The sequence below is a fragment of the Felis catus genome, chromosome C1, assembly GCF_018350175.1.
Source record: "Felis catus isolate Fca126 chromosome C1, F.catus_Fca126_mat1.0, whole genome shotgun sequence".
NCBI classification, from domain to species: Eukaryota; Metazoa; Chordata; class Mammalia; order Carnivora; family Felidae; genus Felis; species Felis catus.
This window is the reverse complement of record NC_058375.1, coordinates 183,976,975-183,998,003: the sequence shown is the minus strand read 5'-3', so window position 1 is coordinate 183,998,003 and position 21,029 is coordinate 183,976,975. Positions and strand designations below refer to the sequence as shown.

Genomic DNA, 21,029 nt, shown 5'->3' with positions numbered 1-21,029 from the left:
TTTTGTTTACTTTTTTAAAGCTACGTGGGTGATTCTAATGGAGCCAGGTTTGAGAATCCTACATAGGGCATGGACTCTCAAATTTGGCTGCACATTGGAACAACTTGGGGCAGTAGTTAAAAACAGTGGTTTTTTGGTCCTGTTATGAGCTGAATTGTGTCCCTCCAAAATTCATATGTTGAAGTCCTACACCTAGATCCTCAGAATGTGAATGTACTTGGAGATGAATTGTTTAAAGAGGTGAAATGAGGCCATGAGGGTGGGCCCCTAATCCTTATAAGAATAGGGAAGAAAGTGAGGAGAGATTAGGATATAGACCAGTACAGAGGGAAAACGATGTGAAGGAACAGGAAGGAAAAGAATACTATCTACAAGCCCAGAGGAGAGTCCTCAAAAGCAACTAACCCTCGGACACCTTGATCTCTGACTTTTAGCCTCCAGAATCATGAGAAAATAAATTGTAGAAAATAAATAATCATGAGCCACTTACACAGTAATGCTTTGTTCTGGCAACCTTAGCAAACTAAAACAGGGCCCATCCTCAGAATTCTGATCTCACAGGCATGGGTGTAGCCAGGGATCAGCATCCAGGGCTACACCATGACTTTAGGTATCCTGAAGTCTGACTTCACCTGTTCTCCACTTGATGTTAGCTTGAGAGAGCAGCTGTTTACACTTTGTAACACCTTCCTATTAAAGCTATTTAGTAAATGCAACCAAGATAGGAATAGAAAATTAAGGTTTTCATTTTATTGAGGGCTTTGCTCCTTGCAGTTAAGAACTCTCACAAGAGAAACTCTCTTTCTCAACTGTTTCTAACACCATCAGTGGAAGGTGAATATTTTTTTCCTTATGGTGGTGGTATATTTGTTTCCTATCTCCACAGATACGGTTTTCAAATATTCTTATTTCTATTTATCCTTCCACTCTTCATACTGCCATACTCTATATCATTGAAAACTTTACATAATTATTTCAAAATATGAATCTTAACAGGCTCAATGTTAATTTACAAGGCAACCGCTATATGTTTTCTTTCCCCCTAAGAGTAGTTTCACAGCTTCTGAGTCACGCAAAACTCGGATCCAATCAGCTCTGCCATCAAATAGCTGTGTGGCCTTCAGGAAGTTTTATAAACTCTCCAAACTTCCAGGCAGTCTCCCTAAAAAGACAAGGTCTGTGTTCCTCTGGCCCTTGCCCTCCTACCTGCTGGTAGAAGTCTGGGGCCCCAAATAGAAATGCTGTTTTGACAATAGTAGAACAGCCCATTAGCTGAAAACTCCCACCTCAATTAAATATTACTTGAGAGAGAATTCAATGTCTACCTTTGCTGAAACACTCTATGTTGGGGATACCACATTACAGTGGCATGGCTTGTACCATATTCTAACCATTGTGTGGAGAAGAGTTTGAAGAAAAAAAAAACATGGAAGTTAGCCTTTTTGTGTCTGACATCTCAGTGAGGCTGCAGGAGTGGTTGCTGCTCTCCAAGCTTCACAATGCCACCCAAGCATGACAAGAAGAAGACAGATACCAGAAAGGCGGACAAAAAAGACAAAGACCCAGTTAACAAACCTGAGGGCAAGGCCAAAAAAAAAGAAGAAGTGGTCCAAAGGCAAAGTTCAGGACAAGCTTAAAAATCTGGTCTTGTTTGACAAAGTGACATATGACAAACTCTGTAAGGAAGTTCCCAACTATAAGCTTATAACCCCAGTCATGGTCTCTCAGAGACTAATGATTCAAGGTTCCCTGGCCAGGGCAGCCCTTCAGGAGCTCCTTAGTAAAGGACTCACTAAACTGGTTTCAAAGCACAGAGCTCAAGTAATTTACACCAGAAACACCAATGGTGGAGACATCCCAGCTACTGGTGAAGATGCATGAACAGATCCCACCAACTATACATTTTGAAAAATAAAAACCTCATTAAATCAAAAAAAGAGAAAAATGTGGGAGTTATAAAATCAGTTAGGAGGTTACTGCAGAAGTCCAGGCTCAGGAGTTGGTGGCTTGGACTAACACTAGCAATGGAGGTACAGTTGGGAAGTTGGTGGAGTAAAGGTATATTCTGGGGGGATGAGTTAAATAGGTGATGAAGATCAAGGAGTGCACATGTTGCGATGAGCACCAGATGTTGTATGGAAGTGTTAAATCACTATATTGTACACCTGAAACTAATATTATACTGTATGTTAACTAACTGGAATTTAAATAAAAACTTTTTAGAAGAAATACACTTTGGAAAAGCAATCAAAGTGAATTAATGATGCACTAAATGTAGAGGGAGTCATCAAAGATGGCTCCCAATGTTATAAGATGATAGAGGCATTATTTACTCATGCAGACTAGAAGAGAAGCATATTTCTAGGGGAAGATCAAGACTTTAAACATCTAAAATTTGAGGTATCTGTGAGACACAAACATGGAGTTGTCACATCAGAGTTGAAGGGATGAGTCTGAAATTCAAACAAGTTTTTTCCAGAGGTGATTTGAAAGTAACTTTTCTTTTCATCATTAGCCTTGGGATCATTGCCCAACCCATCCCAAGTACAAAGCACAAAACAAGCACAGCCATCCAAATACCATCCTAACTATTTAGGGAACAGTATGAGGCACCAGGTCAATCTTTTCTCCACAAGGAAAAATCATAATTCTTCTGATCTTTCCATTGGTTTTGTTTTGTAGCCTTTTCTTTCTGGGGTTAATTGACTTTAATAAATTCTTTAATCCTTATGTCAAACATTTGATTGATTTCCATTTAATCTTTCATTTTAATGTGTATAGTTTATGCATGTTTTCAAAATTCTGTCTAAAGTTTATTTCTAAAGTATCTTTATCCAAAAAATCTCTGCAATATTTAGATGCCAATATGGCAGGGAACATCATGGAGTACTAGGTGATCACAATCTATAAAAGGAGCTAGTAAAGGAATTCAGACAAGGAGAGAAAGGGGATTTCTAAAATTTTATCCCGAAGTCAGAATTTTTTTAATTTTATTTATTTATTTTGAGATAGAGAAAACATGAGTGGTGGAGGGAAAGAGAGGGAGAGAGAGAGAATCCCAAGCAAGTGCCCACTGTCAAAGCAGAGCCTGACATGGGGCTCGAACACTAGCCGTGAAATCCTGACCTGAGCCAAAGTCAAGAGTTGGACGTATAACCGTCTGAGCCAACCAGGTGCCCCTAGAAGACAGAATTTTGACTTCTGCCTCTCTCCTCTGAAAGTACTCATTCAAATTGTATCAATCATCTCAATAGTGCTTTTGAATATAAGAAAGAAACTTCTAATTTGATTGTTGTGGTTATGGGAAAGGCATTGAGGTATGGTGGATGTGCTGCCTTCACAAAGTCAAAAGCATGAACAGTAATCTTCTTGGCTGTAAAGAACACTCCCCAGCTGTACATTTATAAATGTCCCTGAACTCAGTGAAAGTGGGTTTAGGGATCCACTAGGCATTTTATCTTATTATCCCTTGCTAACACTACTTTTAAAAGAGCTGAAGAAAGAAATCCCTTGGAAGACCACTTCCCATCCATTTATATCCTAGAAGGGACCCTAACAAAAACCACTTGTTGGCAAGCCAAGTCACTTATTCTGAGACAAGAGAAGGAACCATAAATGCATCCATTTTAAAGTATTCAACTTTTAACTATAGGCCACTAATATTGAATGACAGCTGCCGTAAACTCTAATTGGCTAAGATGCATTAGAGCCAAAATACTTTCATAGTTGTCTTACAGATTTCTGGAAGCATATCACAGCATGTATCCTTGCAGCTATAACCATTTTAACCCAGCTTACTCTTCCAGGAAGTTTATTTTAGGCTATGAAATTTAAATACTGCACTTACTAAAAAAAAAAAAAAAAAAAAAAGACTTTACAAAATCATTATATAATGCAGGATATTGGGACAATGTGTAAAATAAGGAAAAACCGGGGTGGCTGCGTAGCTCAGTCGGTTGAGCATCTGACTTCGGCTCAGGTCATGATCTCACAGTCCGTGGGTTCAGGCCCCGCTGACAGCTGACAGCTCAGAGCTTAGAGCCTGGAGCCTGCTTCGGATTCTGCGTCTCCCTCTCTCTCTCTGCCCCTCCCCCACTCACGCTCTGTCTCTTTCTGTCTCTCAAAAATGAATAAATGTTAAAAAAAATTAAAATAAGGAAAAGCTATGAACATCAAGAACCTTCCTCCTACACCTTGATTTTAAGTCGTTCAGCAGGCCCAGCTTCTTTGGTTTCCATCAGTCATTACCCTGATGACGATGAACCAGTACAAATAGACAATTTACCAATTATCCTCATTTTGTCCAAACATCAGAGCCTTTCCCTAACCAATCTGTCTAAAGATTTGCAATTGATCTTTTTTATTTTTGTTCCTACCAGCCATGGAGGAATTAACACGTAAAAAGGACATAAAGACCAGATGAGAGGCAAAAATAAAAGGAGGAGAAAAATAGGGCAACTTAGATAATTCTCCAACTAGATAATGAGTTCCTGAATAATTAAGAATCAGCTAAGTAATGGTGCCAACCCCATTCACTTAATTTTTTAAAAAGTTATCTTCTAAGTGAAGGGCAAGTCCTTTAAAGAGCCAGTAACTGTTCCACTCATACATGCTTTGTTCCTAGGAGCAGGTGCCTTAAAATATTTCCTTTATTAATTTTTCACTTTTTATACATTGCTCCTAAGCTTCACCAAAGAAGGAAAAAGAGAAAACAAAACAAAACCAGCAGACCTGAGCAAATCAGGATACCTTCCCTAACAGATGGGATCTTCCTTTCTTTTTAACACTCACAGCAAATGTTTGAAAATGCTATCTTCTACTTCTTCACCATTCCTAACCCCATCGCCTCATGCCACTTTAATATTTACTCAAGGGATGCCTGGGTGGCTCAGTCATTTAAGCAACAAACTCTTGGTTTTCACTCAGGTCATGATCTTGCAGTTCATGGGATTGAGCCCCATAATGGGCTCCACGCTGTCAGTATGGATTCTCTCTCTTTCTCTGCCCCTCCCCTGTTTGCTTATTCTCTCTCTCTCTCTCTCTCTCTCTCTCTCTCTCTCTCTCTCTCTCTCTCTCTCTCTCTCTCCCTCTCTCAAAAAAGAAAAAAATGTAAATATATTAACTCAAAGCCAGTCTATGCCTCACTCCAAATCCCTGCAATGCCTGGGAAAGTGTCTTACCCATAGTAGGTGACTAAGGAATAGCTCTTGAATGAAACTGTTTTAAAAACACTTCTCTGCACACACATACACACACAATAGTGAGTTATCAAGAAAGTAAAAGTATCTAGAAATGGAGAATAACTGAATCCAGTGTGGTAGAGGTGTCTCAGCATAGCAGTTGCTAAACCATCACAAGCTAAAGAAAATAAATACCTAAGTTCTCAGTTCTTTCTTAGGACCAGAGCATGGAAAATAGCCACATCTCATCAGACTGTGAGTCTATGTAATGGGGAACTGAGAAAGGGCCCTGCAATCAATATAAGTAGCAATGGCCTAAGGAGAGAAAGTATGGGGAGGTTCCCAGACCTAAAACAAAGAATTTGGGAATTTTTTTGAATTCTTTAGTCACATGTGTGTTACTCATTCACCATTCAAGAGAATTCATTCTAAAAATAGCATAGTTCTGATCCATGAGAGATATTTAATAGTCTAGCCCTAACCAAAATTGGGAATATACATGTAAAATGACCATCGCCCTCTCGTTTCAGTAACTTCCCTAAACACCTTTAACTTCTCTGTTTCCCCTGCCTTATTCAACCAACCTAGTAGCAGAAACATTCAAGAAAGAATTTTACCATAGTCATTTATACTTCTACACCTGTGGTTTTACACCTGTGAATAAAGGGCTCTGTTCCATGGTAAAAAGATCGGTCAGTGAGTTGGTTTGTTGGTTGATTGGTAGGTAGGTCAGTTGGAGGAGAACAAAAGGACCATCCAAATACCCCTGAAATCATACTCAATAAGGTCATCTCTGAGCAGGAAGACAGAAACCCCACCAGGACCATTTGTGTGAAGGTACTGGTAGCTTCTGCCATGAAAGAGAAAAGAATGGGTAGAATGTGGGTGGAGAAATTAGTAATGTAATTAAGGACCAGCCTTATAAGTTGCTGCCCACAGCAACAGCTGAGCCCCCTGTAAGTCTAGTCCAGGTTAATTCTTTATCCTCTTTTCTCTTTCAAACAATGAAATATCCTCTGAGTAGTATAAATTATAGCAACTATTCCAAACTGCTGCTCTGCAGTGAGTGAGGTAACAGGAAAGTATATAATGAAAATGACTTCCACAGGCCTGGTCTAAACACTTTTCTAGGGACAAGAGAGCCTGGGCATGGCTGCTGGCAATAGACATTGCCTGCCTAGTCTCTATCTTCCCTTCTGAGACCTTACACTTTCATTTACCTGTCAAGGTGGCCCTTATTTTCATTCCAGCCAGAATTTATCCATGTGAAATTTTAGAGAGCAAGCACAGAATGTGACTTGTGACTTGGCCCAAACCCCTCCCTTACTTTCCCTGCCAATCTCCAGCCAACCTGTCCCCACCCCCCCCCAATCAGGGCTAACCCTGATGTCCATAGCCTCTGCTCTCTCAGAGCTTTGATACAGAGTAAAGCATGAATATTATAAAGAGTAACTTTCTACATAATTCAGCAGACCATTTTATTGAAAAGGAGATAACAGAAGATACAATAAACCAAATAAACCTTTTCCAGATATAATAAAAAAAAAAAACGTTCACAAACCTTGAGGAACTTTGTAAGAACTTCTCCTTATGTAAGAACTTCTGTGAGTTACAAATGCAAATAATATAACTCCAAACATTGCAGATGTGTCCTGGTAGGGCAAAATGGTTCTCTAAAAATTATGGAGGCAGACAACCTACCTACTGGATTAGAGTTTAGAAATTTTGATGTTTGTACTTTGTAGCTCAGCAGGCCTGACCACTGATACAAGCAGCTGTTTGATACAAATCAATAAATTAAGATCTAAGAACATACATCACTTTTCCTAAGCATACAAGGAAATGGAAGGTATTGAATAATAAGGTATGGTAGGAAAATAAAGTCTCTTTACACAATAAACTATTAGGAAGAAAAATAAAAGGCTCAGTTATTTCATTTTATTTTTAACCCCTTAATTTTCACAGTCATATGTAAAATAATCCAAACATTTTTTTTTTCTCAACATACGGCATTAAACAACTCAACTGCAAAACACCTGAGGGTTAGTTCAGTCACATCATTTGCATGTGTTGTATTTTGTGAAGAACACATCTGTTGGAGTAGTGCTTCTTTTTTTAATTTTATTTTAATATGAAATTTATTGTCAAAATGGTTTCCATACAACACTCAGTGCTCATCCCAACAGGTGCCCTCCTCAACAAAACTAAAAGGCAATCGACGGAATGGGAAAAGATATCTGCAAATGACATATTGGACAAAGGGCTAGTATCCAAATCTATAAAGAACTCCCACCCGAAAAAAACCACACCCAAAAAACAAATAATCCAGTGAAGAAATGGGCAGAAGACATGAATAGACACTTCTCTAAAGAAGACATCCAGATGGCCAACAGGCACATGAAAAGATGCTCATGGTCACTCCTCATCAGGGAAATACAAATCAAAATCACACTGAGATATCTCACACCAGTGATACCTCACGCCAGTCAGAGGGGCTAAAATTAACAAATCAGGAGACTATAGATGCTGGCGAGGATGTGAAGAAATGGGAACCCTCTTGCACTGTTGGTGGGAAAGCAAACTGGTGCAGCCACTCTGGAAAACAGTGTGGAGGTTCCTCAGAAAATTAAAAATAGACCTACCCTATGACCCAGCAATAGCACTGCTAGGAGTTTATCCAAGGGATACAGGAGTACTGATGCATAAGGGCACTTGTACCCCAATGTTTATAGCAGCACTTTCAACAATAGCTAAATTATGGAAAGAGCTTAAATGTTCATCAACTGATGAATGGGGTAGTGTTTCTAACAACCAAAATTGTATGGTTTCTTGAAGCAATGTAGTAATTGAAGATTCTCCTTGACTGATTTTTTTTTTTAATTTTTTTTTCAACGTTTATTTATTTTTCGGACAGAGAGAGACAGAGCATGAACGGGGGAGGGTCAGAGAGAGAGGGAGACACAGAATCAGAAACAGGCTCCAGGCTCTGAGCCATCAGCCCAGAGCCCGACGTGGGGCTCGAACTCCCGGACCGCGAGATCATGACCTGGCTGAAGTCGGACGCTCAACCGACTGCGCCACCCAGGCGCCCCTCCTTGACTGATATTTTTAAAGGCATCTCTTTAAAATGGGAGGTTGAGGGGCACCTGGGTGGCTCAGTCGGTTGAGCCTTAGACTTGGGCTTGGGTCATGATCTTGTGGTCTGTGAATTTGAGCCCTGCATGGGGCTCTGTGCTGACAGCTCAGAACCTGGAGCCTGCTTCAGATTCTGTCTCCCTCGTTCTCTGCCCCTCCGCCACTCAAGCTCTGTCTCTCAGAAATGAATAAATGTTCAAAAAAAATTTTTTAAGAGAATTCTCTAAAATGGGGATTATGGGGAGGTTGGGATGTGTGGTAAGTTTTATATGCTAGAAAGCCACTATCTTCTCTTCTAAAGGCATAATCTGCTTAAAATAACCTAAGTAGCACATATTCCATTTTGAACTACTTTCAATTACTTTTACTGCTTTTACCTTAAGTAGTAGTAATGAATTTTTCTCTACTCCAGAAGTTCTATGATTAATAGTCATTTGCATAAATTTGCACAAATTACTGCATACTCTTCCATGCACATTCAGCCCCTGGGAATGACTTCCTCTTCTCTCTAACTCAACGGGACAGGACAAAAATAGCAATGGAACAACTTTAGGCAATAGGTTTCATTCAATAAATGGATTGTATGATGTATGTTGTTTTCTCTTTTTTCCATTATTCTCTAGCCTTACATGATAGAGAAAGGATGAGAGATGATACAAGTCAAAGAATGAGTAATAAAGATGGAAGAAGCACAAGGAAAAAGTCTTCTGTATCATTTATTTTGCATTGTTTTTACCTTTTCCATGGTTACTCATGAGAATTTGCATCTGCACAGAATCCAAATGCATAGCTTTCCCATCCTCTACTCCAGAATTAAAGTATATAGGGGGCAACTGAGTGGCTTAGTTGGTTAAGCGTCTGACTCTTGATTTTGGCTCAGGTCATGCTCTCACAGTTTTGTGAGTTCGAGCCCCACGTCAGGCTGTGCCTGGCAGCATAGAGCCTGCATGGGATTCTCTCTCTGCCTCTCCTCCACTCATGCTGTCTCTGTCTCTCTCAAAATAAATAAATAAACTTAAAACAATTTTTAATTAAAAAATATATATATATAATGCTCAGCTTTCAATTATTCCTGTAAAATATCCTTCAATCACTCACATCCCTTCTACCTAAACTCTGAAGCTCCTGAAAGCTGACAAGAGCAAGGGAAGGAATTTTTGCTGAGGATCCCAATGAGCCTCTGTGAGTCACAGAAATGGGCCAGCCTGCTTCTGCTGGTCTGCTAACAACAGAGCTGCATCATTTCCAAATGAAAAATGAAAACCTTCCTGGCCACAGAAGGAAGAGTGAAAGAGGGAAGCGTCTGCACACACCAGGAGGGGAACATACTGCTTCATCACCTGGAGGGTGGAGCTGTTTCCCCGGGAATGTTTATAAGACCACTGACATAAATGTATAAACTAAAAAGGGGGAAGTGTGTATAAAAAATGTCACTATGGCACAAATGAAGCCAGAACATGACTGATCTAGAAACTTTTTCTTTATTTGTTTATTCATGAACATAATTTTAAAACTAACAATCAAGATGAGGAACAGTATCTCATTTAGTTATTTGACACTTGTCCATGCTAAAATGTTCTCTTTCTAGAAAAGTTAAAATTACAAAAAGGTATAAAGAAAAAACATCACTAAAGGGAAAAAATATCATCTAAACATATTAAGCATATTAAGATTATTGACATGCTGGTATATTTTCTTCAGATATCTTTCTAGTTGTATTATTTTTGCATTGTTGTACCCAGATGCGTACCTAATTGTGGATCATTTCTTTCATTTACTGTTGCAACATCTGTTATTAAAACTTCTATAAATATCATGTTTATGAATGAATTTAATCTTGAAATTAAGCAAAAGTAGAGAGAGTGACTCATCAGTGATTACACACACACACAAACACAAAAGAAAGTTCAAGGGTACATTTCCTTCATTAACACTTCATCATATTGTTCTCATAAATCCTTTTCAAACTGTGGGATCTACTGTAATTTATGAGACAGAAAGAGAGAGATTTCCCTTTCATTGCTTAACAACTTTAAAAAAATAACCCATTTCAGAAAACTTCAGAGCTAAAAACTGTCCCAGCAACAATAATGTTAGCATGGAGTCCAATCAGAGCACCTCAAATATTTATCTAAAACATATCTCAAGAACTGACTAGTATCTATCTTGCCTTTTTAAAAATCTAATGGAGTCAAGAGAGAATTTTTGTATCAGAAACTGCCTGAAAGTCTGAACAGCTCTTTACAGTTAGGACTTAATACCAAATAAACATTTGCTTGTTTAATGCCATTGAGCACAGAGCCAAGGAGAGTTGATCTTGACAGTTAAGCCATTTGTGCTGAATGATTAGAAAAAATTCCTTGTTCAAAATGAACTAATTTATCATTCAGCATGTTTACTGAGCGATGCTGAAGGAAAACCTTACACTTGTACGAAAGGAAGTTTCTGAAACTGTATATCTTTGGTTGAAATACATGCACAGAATAACTACATGCAGATATAGAGCAATACACCAAGTCAAAAAAACTTCATACCATCAAGTGGTATGAATGACCTTTGGTTCCAAATTTAAGCTTTGTGCATTTCTCAAAAAAAAAATTGGTTATTTTATATGCTTTTCCTAAAAAAGAAAAAAACTACACCTTATTTGTTTATCAGTTTTCAAAACAGTTTGCCATAACCTCACTAATGCTGATTATAAGTATTTAGGTTATTATTCCCAACAAACTGCATAACATTAAATTTTTCCAAAATACACACAGATGTTGGTGCTCAAATTATTTCATCTTAGAAACAGAACCACACTATCCAATCTCCTGGGGAAAAATATTGATATTTCATCCACACACATTTGAACCAGAAATCTGACCCATGAAGAAAGATGCCTACTGAGAATCCCTCCTCTCAAATAGTCCTTCCTAATGAGCCAAAGAAGTTTCTAAATCTACAAACCAGTGTAGCTATTTCTCCAGAATTTTTGTAAAGACGTTCTCTACGTATACTTACATAGTATCTGGGTGTTTGCCTCAAAAAATCTAATTTTGTTCATTACAATGCTCCCTTTGGCTTTCTATCTTTCTACATTGTATTACTAGCATTAACAAAAGGCAGAAGGTTACCCTCAGAATGAGAATGTGAGGACATACCAACAAACTAATACTTGAAATCTCAAAGGCACGAGACACACACTAGAAGGTGAATACTGGGGAGGGGTTCACTGCTATTGGCAGCAGCAAGATGAGTTTAGGTGATGAATGGAGTCAGAATTTCATAACATTGAATTACATAGGGAGAAATTCATTCCCCTTTCAATTTACTTTCAATACTGATTACATCATAGAGAACATCTAAGTTTGGTGCCAGTTTTTAACACCACTCTACTACAAGCTGTGATAGATTAAAAATGATTTGCCATTCTCCTCCTTGAATCTGGCCTGGCCTTAGTGACTTCTTAACCAATAGAAAGTAACTAAGGTGTTATGGTACTTCAGAGGTTAGGTCATAAGAAGCTCCCATAGTGTCTACCTAGACCTCTTTGAACACTTACTGTTGGAACCCAGCTGTCATGTGTGAGAAGGACATACCACATGAAGAAGCAATGGGTAAACACTACAGTAAACAGTCCCAGAAAAAGTCTCAGCAAATAGGCAACATCTATTGCCCAGCTGAACGAGAGCCATCATGGCATCCCACCCAAACCTTTAGATGACTTCTCCCAGCTGCTGACTGAAATCTCATGAGAGACCACAAAGTGAGAACAGATGACCCAAGTCAACCCACAAAACCATGAGAGGTAGTAAGAAAATGTTACTTTAAGCCACTAAATTTGAGGTGAATTGTTTCACAGCAACTGATAACCAGACACTTCCTGCTCTCCCTTTCCCAAATAAAAAGAGAATAAGCTCAGGTTTAGCAAGTACACAGGCCAATACTAGAATATACAAAAAGAATGTTTTATTTTTTTTTAACGTTTATTTATTTATTCTGAGAGCAAGCACAAGTGTGTGAGTGGTGGAGGGGGAGATAAAGAGGAAGAGAGAGAATCCCAAGCAGGCTCCTCTCTCTCGGCGCAGACGCCAATGCAGGGCTCAAACTCACAAGTCACAAGATCGTGACCTGAGCTGAAATTAAGCCAGGGGCTTAACTGACTGAGCTATCCAGATACCCCAAAAGAGTGTTTTCCTTTAATCTCATTTATGCTTACAGCAATTGATAGTGTGTTTCTTATTTATGCTAATGATCAGAAAGGGAAGCTTCAAATGAATATATTTAAGTTAGACAAATTTTTAAGGTATCAAGTTAATTATGACTTGAGTTTGAAAGCTTAAAACAAAATACATGACTGTGAATGCTTGTCATTTGAGAAACATTACACAAAAAGATGAAGAATGTCAACATGGAAAGATCCTAAAAAAAAGAAACCAGGATCAGAAAACAGAAATGTGATTTTGTTTAGGAAAGGCAAAATGAGAGTGTAATATCCAGAAGTGGGTTAAGCCTATGCTTGACATGGTCTGATGTTCTCTGTTCAGATGTCACCACTTACTCCTGAGTTTTCATCGCAGGATCTGAAGGCAACTCTGACCTCTCCCACAGGGGTTGTTTGGGGGCTCTGTGGCACTGCTGTCCTCATATTGTTTATTCCATGTGCTCTTTAGAGGTTAAAGTAAATCACAAAATGTCCACAGAAATTTGATAAGTTATTTGCTGACATACTATGAACAGGAAGCTCACTTATGTTATAAAGTGGCAAATAAGGATCCATAAAGATGAAGGAGAAAACAAGATTCATGAAGATGAGAGAGAAAGCAAAGACAAACCAAAAGTCATAATAGGCAGACAACATAGTTTGAATACAGTGAAAGATGACCTTCAAAATAATATTGACTTTGATTCAGAAAGTATTTGGAATACAGAAGGAAAGAAAATGGATGTGTTATGAAAGAAACAACTTTAAATATATTTAAGAGCATTTGAGACTGAGCAGAAAAATCAGGCCATTGGTTAGAAGAGAAATCAAAATGAGAAGAGACTAATGGCAAAGGTGTGGGAAAGGTTTAGCTGGAGGTTTTGCGGGCACAGAGGCAGTCTCAGTGAGTGGGTGAGTGAGAGAGTGAGTGAGTGAATGGAAAAAATTGTTACTGAAGTAGAACTAGTAGACCATTAACATTAGTGATGGACATCCTCAGGCTTTTGTAGTTACCACAAGAGCATATGATTTCCTCCATAAAATACACACTTAGAAGATGTGGTTACAGACTGTCCTTGGCTGTGAGTGTCTCCAACACACTAGCCTTGCATTCTCAATGTCATATTTAAAATTGGACAGAATTGTAAATCACTGCATTGCTGAGCTTAAGGTCCATTCCCAAATACTGGAAACCAAAAATTTTAAATCTGGGAAAGCCAAGAGTCTACTGTATTCAGTTGGGAAGAAGTTTCTTCCCAGAAGCTGAACACTGGTGACTGATTAAGCAATCCACTGGCTAGAATTTAGCTATCCCACCCAAAATTCAAGTTAACTGATGTTTTTAGCCAACTGATTTTTAAAACTTCCCCCAACATACTTTCTTAGCATATAAACAAATCCTTCACAACACTGAAAACTGTATTTCATATTTCCTACTTTATCACTCAAATATTTGCAGATTTTTTTCTAAATGCCTAAGTGTTTTCAGTGTGGGAAACTGCATGTGTTGTTCATAATTTCCTAGCCAGTATATTCATAAATTCATTTTTTATAAATTATTAATATTATTAAGAATTATATCACTATTCACAAAAGTCTATCAGGAAAAGTCAAGAGGGGTTCTTAATCTTTTTATTGATAAGCCACTTTTCCATCTTAAAAATAGCTATTTAATGCTCATCTCAGGATGGCCTACTGCCCTAATTTATTCAACAAATTGGTAGAAACCAGAGCTAGAAATGGATATTCCCTTCACTTTATTCTATGTTCAATTCTAGATCATCTCCATTTATTATGGAAATCCTAAATGTTTAATTTGTAAGTACTCAAAATTTTCATTCAACCACTTAAGTCCTCAGAATATGAATATTTTTGTACTTATGACCCACAAAATGAAAAGCATGTTTAACTGAGTTCCCACCTGCCCCATGGTGATTGGCAGGTCAGCACAGTGCTTGACAGTGTGGCTCTGGAACCAGTCCCAGCCCTGTGGGACCTTCAATAAAGATCATAAGCCCTCCGTGCTTTAGTTTCCTTGTCTGTGAAGTGTTGACAATAATAGTATTGCTCATGGGGTTGTTGTAAGGACTAAACAGAGTGATATATGTAACATACTTCACATATTGCATGGCCAGGTAAGCACTACATAAATTTTAGCTGCTACTCTTATTGTTGTTGTTATTAGAATTTACCACGATCAAAAGTAAATCTAAAGATGAATATATCATAACTTCATTCACTGTCAATATCAATGAAGATTCCAGCTGAAAACATCTTTGTGCATTGTAACACAACTGCTTTCAATTCCCCAGCATTTAAGTATTTATCCATCATCCTATACTTGATATTTCCATCAGTGTCCAGAATTCTGGATAGAAGCTGTACTCCTTAAATAAAACAGCCCAAATGCAAAGGGGAAAAAATACAGACACATAAAATATAGAGATAATAATGCAAGACTGCATAATTGTTAGATTATAAAATACAAAGTATAGTATTTGTAGAAATTCTGAGAAATATCAGTGTGGGCCAGAGAAGTCAGCCAATATTTTGGAAAAGATACACAATTTCTATTAGACCTTAAGCTCAAAGAAGTGCATTTCATCAATCAAAAGTACACAAGTAGGAACAAGAGTGGAGCACGCATAAAAATTAAGTGACAAAAGTGGAGAGATCTTGGTTGGGAAGTATAGGTATGTTTCTCTGAGCATAAGCTAAAGGAATACTTGTTTATTCATTAAAATTTTACTTATATTTTCATCTTCAACTTTTACCTGTTAATTGCCTTTATTAGAAGCTTACATTTGTAAAGATTAAATATGTGTACATTTTCTGCATGTCAATACTGATAATCAAGGCATACATTCTTACCACATCCAAAAGCTTTTCACCCCTCAAACTTTGAAAAGGTCCCTGATTGATAAAAGTACCTCTTATTTTTGTATTTCATGAGTTCCACTCCATTTTAACACTCAACAAATAATAGTTGCCTACCATAATCTGAGTGTTCCCTAAAATTCATACATTGAAACCTAATACCCAATGTGATAGTATTTGTAGGAGGTGCCTTTGGGAGGCAATTAAGTAATGAGGGCAGAATCCTCACGAATGGGACTTCTGCCCTTATGAAAGAGGCCCCAAAGAGCTCCCTTGCCCCTTTGTCCTGTGAGGTTATAGCAAGAAGACAGTCTTCTATGAATCAGGAAGTTACCTTTCACCATATGCCAAATCTGTTGACACCTTGATCTTGGACTTCCTAGCTTCCAGAAGTGTGAGAAGAAAATTACTGTTGTTTGTAAGCACCTAGTTTATGGTAGTCTCTTAGAGCAGCCCAAATGGACTAAGTAAAATACTTGCTATTATTCAATGTAAACCAACTTATCTGAAGAAATATAATCACTAGATACTAAAGGAGTAAATACACCTTCAATTTCATTTCTATATCCTTTTTCATTAAGCTGGGAAATTAAACTGCTCATAAATCAAAATACAAAGGGTTTACATGCTTTGGTTTGCAATGAACATTAAATTGGCTTGCAAATAGTGCTGGATATTCTTCCAATTTTGGAAAATGGCTGTAAGAAATTTAAAGAAAATATGTCAACTTATTTCACTCTTAGATACATATATTCTCCCAGAGGACACAAGACCAGAGCAAGTATATCTTTTGATACTATACATTGTCCACAATAACTATAATAATTTGAATATGCATAACCTATGTGAGCAACCTTAGATATTTTATCATATTTTATTTTATATTTTCTCTACCTTATAATCATTTCATTAATTTTAATTAGCAGAAATGTTACAAGAAAGTGAAGCAGCCATTTGGTTAATAATAATTTTAAAAACAGTAAGGATACTATTTCAGGAACTAGAAAAATAGTAATAATTCCAATTCCAAGAAAGAAGTCACAGTATTCCTCAGGTGGTCTGTCCTCAGCCTGTCACTGATGTAGCACTTCATTCTAGAGTGTGCTATCCAGTTTCCTCATGTTTCACAAACCACTCAACATAAAAAGCACTAGCAGGAAAGATGATACAAGCGAGCTTCCCAGGGAGCATTCTGAGAGAGCTAGTGAAACAGTTGTCTCTATGACATTCCCCTATAGGAATAGCTGTACTATTCTCAATAGCAAGGTACTTAATATATTACATTCAAAAGTACAATTTGAGAGACCAATAACAAATTTTGAGTTACAGAACCAAAAAGGTCAAAGGATAAACAAGAACCCAGTTGTTATTAACTTTGTGTCAAGAGATGGCATATATTATCTTAATTAGTCATCACAATGATCTTACGTCATAGACATTATTATCCTCATTTTACACATGAGGAAATTAAAACATAGAGAGGTTAAAGGGCTTCCCTGAAATCATTAAACTAGTAAATGATGTGGCCAAAATTCAAACCTAAGCAATTTAACTTAAGAACTTATCATTTTTCTTTTAGTGACTTAACATAATAAAAGTTTATTTCTCATTTATTCTGCAAGTCTAATACAGGTCATCAGGGAAGCTCTGCTCTTCATAGTCTCTCAGAGAATTAGGCATACAGGAGGTATACAGAAAATAGACACATATTTCCTCACTAATGAAAGCAGGAAAAGGAAATCTGACAAATCTCACATCAGCTCTTAAAACTTCCTCCAGGAAAGAACATAAGTCATTTCTTCTTTCATTTCATTGGTCATCACAAGTCATATGGCTATGCCAAACTTCAAAGGAGAGGGGAATTGCAATCTTACCATGTGCCAAAAAGGCTGAGAGCCAAAATATTTTGGAACGGAACTAATGACAATCATAAAGGAAGTTAATGAATAAAGGTTTCAAAGACAAAGGGAATAACATTAGAATTGGAGAGAAGGTGGAACCCCCAAGAATGACCTCAATATTTTTGAGTTATGTGGAAATACTGTTATGACAAATGGTATGTGGGGGAAATGCACCAGAGGGAAAACAACTGTGTGTTGTCTAGAAAATACCCCCTGGGTTATCTGATTCTGATTTTATGGGTGTTATTTAACAACTCTGTAAACTGCAGATAACTGCAATGGAAAATAATTCTTGTCTATAGACTTGTAAATTCTGTCTTGTCCAGTAGAGGTTAAACTGACTTATCTCCCAGGGTGCCTGGATGGCTCAGTTAGTTAAGCATCCAAGTTCGGCTCAGGTCATGATTTCATGGTTTGTGGGTTCAAGCCCCACGTTAGGCTCGGTGCTGACAGCTCAGAGCTTAGAGCCTGCTTCGGATTCTGTGTCTCCCTCTCTCTCTGTTCCTCCCCTACTGATGCTCTCTTTTTCTCTCTCTCTCTCTCAAAAATAAAAAAAAATTTTAATTAAAAAAAATCTGACTTATCTCTCTCATGGTAAAAAAAAGGCTAGTTTTGCCTCCATTTGCACATTCATTTCAATATTCTTTATAAACGTGTCTGATATTTAGATTCTTCTTTAAATGGTTATAGCATCATCCTGGCTTCCTCATAATGAGTTAAACAAAATCTTCAACACTCTAACTTTTATATCTGCATGAGAGTCATGATTTTACCTTTTTTAAAATTCTTTTAACTAAACCAATTATTTTTATAATAAACTTTAATTTCCAAAACTGTTTTATAGAAAATTATGAAGATAGTACAGAATTCCCATATACCCCACATTCAATTTCATCTATTAACATCTTATATTAGAATGGTACATTTTTTTACAGTTAATGACTAATTACAGATACATTATTATTAACTGAAGTCCATACTTTATTCAATTCCTTTGTTTTCACCTAATGCCTCTTTTCTGTTCCAGGACCCCATCTAGAATACTACATTACATTTAATATCAAGTCTCCTTTGGCTCCTCTTGGCTGTGATACTTTCTCAGACATCCTTGTTTTTGATGGCATTGATAGTTTTGAGGAAAACTAGTCAAGCATTTTGTAAATCTCCTTTGATTGGGATTTGACCGATATTTTTCTCATGATCACACTGGAGTTACAGGTTTTGAGAAGGAAGATTACAGAGGCAAAGTACCATTTTTATCACAGCATATAAAAAATACATACTATCAAGTGACCTTTCACTGCTGATGTTGACCTTGATCACTTGGTTAATATTCTCTAGGTCACTTCATTATAAAGTCACTTTTACCCTCCTTTCCATACCGTTCTCTTAATATCAGGATGGACTCACAGATATTGATATTATGGATTATAACTCAATACTACTTTATTTTCTTTTGCTGCTCAAACAGTTCTAGCTTGGCAACTGGGAGTCTTTCAGTTGGCTCCTGTGTCCCTTTGATATAATCCATCATTGTGGGTTTGTTTTTTTGTTGTTGCTTTCGGATTTTTTTGCCACTTGCTTTTGTTGTTGTCATTGTGTTTTGTTTTGTTCTATTTTTGTTTTGGGCACTTCCTTACTTTCTGGCACCACAGGATGCTTACAGGCCCCACTTGTTTACCTCCTGCCCAGTCCTAGAACCATCCATCTCTCTAAGGAGCCCTGGTTCCTTTTATTGGAGAGTGGTATTAGAAACCAAGATCTGGGGGTGCCTGGGTGGCTCAGTCAGTTAAGCGTCTGACAGCTCAGGTCATGATCTCACACTCCGTGAGTTCGAGCCCCGCGTTGGGCTCTGTGCTGACAGCTCAGAGCCTGGAGCTGCTTCAGATTCTGTGTCTCCCCCTCTCTCTGCCCCTCCCCTGCTCATGCTCTGCTCTCTCTATCTCAAAAATAAATAAAAACACTAAAAAAAAAACTTAAAAAAAAAAAAACAAGATCTGGCACTAGGTGTGCTTGTTCCTACCATGTGTCATTGTTTCTAGGTACTCTCAGCTGTCAGAGTAAGGAGATACAAGTGCATAAATTAACCCACACGAATATATACATATCTATAAATATTACTAGATGTATCCTCCTTATCTACACTAAGCTAAACATGAGTTCATACTGATGTCTCCAACCTTCATCCATTAGCCTCCTAATTATTTGAATTATTCTAGCTTTAAACACTCATTTCCAAAGTTATTTCGGTCAGCACCCTTTTTCATCACTCCCTTTGGTGAAGTTGTTTTGCACATTTGTAATACAGTTAGATTGTTTTGTCACATTCTGCATTCAATCCTGAGGTCCCCTGACCTCTTAAATGATTTTTTTCACAAATTAAGGTGTATTCTTTGTGCTATAAATTTCTATAGGTTTTGACAAATGCACAGTATCGTGTGTCCACAATTACAGCATCGTACAAAATAGTTTCACCAGCCTGAAAAATCCCCTGTGCTTCACCTATTCAATCCTGAGCCCCTCCCTCCTAGAAACCATTGATAGTTTTACTGTCAATATAATTTTACCTTTTCCAGAATGTTGTATAATAGGAATCATACTGTATGTAGCCTTTTACCTACCAATATGCATTAAGGACTAATCCACATCTTTTTGTGGCTTGATGGCTCACTTTTTATCATTGAATAATATTTCATTGTACACATATACCACAGTTTGTTTATCCATTCACCAGTTGGAGGACATGTTGGTTGACTCCAGTTTTTGGTGACTATTATTAAAACTACCATAAACATAATGAATGTTACCATAAACATTCACATGTAGGATTTTATGTAGACATAAGTTTTCAAATCAGTTTGGTAAATGCTCAGGAGTTTAATTGCTGGATTGCATAAGACTATTTTTAGCTTTGTAGGACACTGCCAGACTGTCTCCCACCAACAATGAATGAGAGTTACTGCTGTTCCACATCCTTGCCAGCAATTAGTATTGTCAGGTTTTTTTGGATTTTTGCCATTCTAAAAGATGTGTAGTGGCATCATATTGTTGCTTTAACTTGTAATTCCCTTATGACAAATGATTTCGAGCATATTCTCATATGCTAATTTGTCATCTGTATATCTTCTTTAGTGAAGTATCTGTTCGGCAATAGCTTTTTAGTATACATTATTTTCCTGGGCACTGAGTATCAGAGTCCACCCTTGATTTTCTCTTCACCCTAGTTTGAGGCAGTATCTAATACACAGTTTGAATTGGCCTTCACTCCTACACGGTTAACAATTATTCTTCCTGTCCTCTAAGCTGCTTCAGCTGGTGATGATAATAATGATGATGATGTGTTATGACAATGATGATGTTAATATGTTTTGAGCGCTAGCTATATGCCAGATACTTTAAGTACAACACATGGATTATTTCATTTATTCTTCACAACAATCCTAAAAGGTAGATACTATCAGTATCCCTGTCCCATAAATTAGGAAACTGAGACTTAAGGAACGTTAAGAAATTTACCCCAATTCATAGTTAGTAAGCAATTTGAGCCACTATTTGAATCAGGAAGGTTGAGTCCAAAGTCTGTGATCTTAACTGTTATAGAAAATTCACACTATGTAGAAACTAAAAGATAAAAAGCTAGAAACAATTTCTATTTGTTCCCAGATCTTAAAATATTTCATTTCAGACACCAGACCAGTTATTTTTGAAAACTATTTTTAAAATCATCACTACCTATGAAACAGGAAC

The 21,029-nt window shown here is 37.4% G+C and overlaps 1 protein-coding gene and 1 pseudogene across 3 annotated transcripts in view; one reads left to right on the top strand and one right to left on the bottom strand.

Moving 5' to 3' along the window:
- PLCL1 (phospholipase C like 1 (inactive)) overlaps positions 1-21,029 on the bottom strand; it is a 331,201-nt gene that overhangs the window by 201,219 nt on the left and 108,953 nt on the right. The gene's annotated exons all lie outside the window — the stretch shown is intronic.
- LOC123379233 lies at positions 1,500-1,881 on the top strand (annotated as a pseudogene).